We start from the raw sequence: 797 nt of genomic DNA on the forward strand, positions 1-797 counted from the left end.
TTATATTCTTTAAAAATCCTTGATCAGAAATATAATTTATACATCCTAAAAATCTTTGTAATTGTTTTCTATCTTCTATTTTATTAGGAAATAAATTTACCTTCTCTAGGACATTTGGCTGAAGTTTTAGTTTTCCTTGAGTGGATAGAATTAATCCAAGAAACTCTATTTCTTGTTTTGCTATTCTTGCTTTCTTTTTGCTAAGAACTAGTCCTTTTTCTTTACATCTTTCTAAAACTATTAATAATTTTTGAAGATGATCTTCTTTATCCTGTTTTGTAAAAATTAGTATATCATCAATGTATACTAAAACAAATTCATTTAACTCTTTTAGATTTTCTTCCATAAATCTTTGATAAATACCTGGAGCTTGTTTTAATCCGAATGGTAATACATTCCATTCATAGAGTAACACACTTGTTGATTCTTTTGTTAGGCAAGTAAAAGCAGATAATTTCTTTGTTTCTTCGTCTAAACGAAGTTGCCAATATCCTGATTTTGCATCAAGAGATGAAAACCAAGTTGCTCCTTTTATCTTTTCTAAAATATAATCTTTTCTTGGAAGTTTATGAGCATCACCAATAGTTGCTTCATTCATCTTCTTATAGTTAATAACCATTCTTCGTTTTCCCTTTTTAATTTCATTATTGTTTTCGACATAAAAGGCTGGAGCCACATGAGGACTTTTACTTAATCTTATAATTCCTTTTTCCAAAAGATCTCTACATTCTAAAGAGAACTCTTCTCTATCTCTTGCAGAATAAGGAATTTTATTTGGAACATTTATCTCTTTTATA

Source organism: Arachis duranensis, chromosome 3 (genome assembly GCF_000817695.3).
Source record: "Arachis duranensis cultivar V14167 chromosome 3, aradu.V14167.gnm2.J7QH, whole genome shotgun sequence".
Lineage (NCBI taxonomy): Eukaryota > Viridiplantae > Streptophyta > Magnoliopsida > Fabales > Fabaceae > Arachis > Arachis duranensis.